Source organism: Chrysochloris asiatica, unplaced genomic scaffold (genome assembly GCF_000296735.1).
Source record: "Chrysochloris asiatica unplaced genomic scaffold, ChrAsi1.0 scaffold00528, whole genome shotgun sequence".
Classification (NCBI taxonomy): Eukaryota; Metazoa; Chordata; class Mammalia; order Afrosoricida; family Chrysochloridae; genus Chrysochloris; species Chrysochloris asiatica.
In genome coordinates this window covers 557,981-559,305 of record NW_006409046.1, presented here as the reverse complement: position 1 = coordinate 559,305, position 1,325 = coordinate 557,981, and positions in this window count along the sequence as shown.

Sequence of the window (1,325 nt, the reverse complement as noted above, 5' to 3'; positions counted from 1 at the left end):
AGTCCAATATGTTCATATACAGAGAGCTATCTACTTGGAAGATCAGTCCAACATATCCATGTACAGAGAGCATGCTTCATGGCAGAAGAGAACAAAATGTCCATATACAGAGACCTACCTACATGGCAGGGTAGTGTAACATTTCTATATACGGAGTTCTATCTACAAGGCAGATGAGCCCAACTTGTCTATATACAGAGAGCTATCTGCATGGCAGTGTAGTACAACATTTTCATATACAGATTTCGAGCTACATGGCAGATGTGTCCAACGTGTCCATAGACAGAGAGATAGCTACATGGCAGAGTAGTCCAACATGTCCATATTCAGGGTAATAGCTATATGACAGATGTGTCCAACATGTCCATATACTGAGAGCCACGTACTGGGCAGACAAGTCCAATATGTTCATATACAGAGGGATAACTGCTTGGCAGATCAGTCCAACATATCCATGGGCAGAGAGCTAGCTGCATAGTAGATGAGTCTAAAAGGTCCCTATACAGAGAGCTAGCTACATCGAACGGTATTGTAACATTTCCATATACAGAATTCTAGCTACAAAGCAGATAAGTCCAAATTGTCTATATACAGAGAGCTAGCTACATTGCAGAATAGTGCAACATTTCCATAGGCAGAGTTCTCGGTACATGGGAGATGTGTCCAACGTATCCATACACTGAGAGCTAGCTACATGGCAGAGAAGCCCAACATGTCCATATAAAGGGAACTAGCTACATGTCAGATGAGTCGAACATGTCTATATATTGAGAGCTAGCTATATGTTCATATATAGAGAGGTATCTACTTTGCAGATCAATCTAACATATCCAGGTACAGAGAGCTAGCTTCATGGCAGACGAGTCCAAAATGTCGATATACAGAGAGCTATCTATATGGCAGGGTAGTGCAATATTTCTATATACGGTGTTCTATCTACAAGGCAGATGAATCCAACTTGTCTATATACAGAGAGCTAGCTACATGGAAGTGTAGTGCAACATTTCCATATACAGAATTCGACCTAAAGGGTAGATGTGTCCAATGTTTCGACATACTGAGAGCTACCTACATGGCAGACAAGCCCAATATGTTCATATACAGAGAGCTACCTACTTGTCAGATCAGTCCAACATATCCATGTACAGAGAGCTAGCTTCATGGCAGATTAGTCCAAAATATCCATATACAGAGAACTAACTACATGGCAGCATAGCGCATCATTTCCATATACATAGTTCTAGCTCCAAGGCAGATGAGTCCACCTTGTCTATATACAGAGAGCTAGCTACATGGCAATGTAATTCAACATTTCCATATACAGT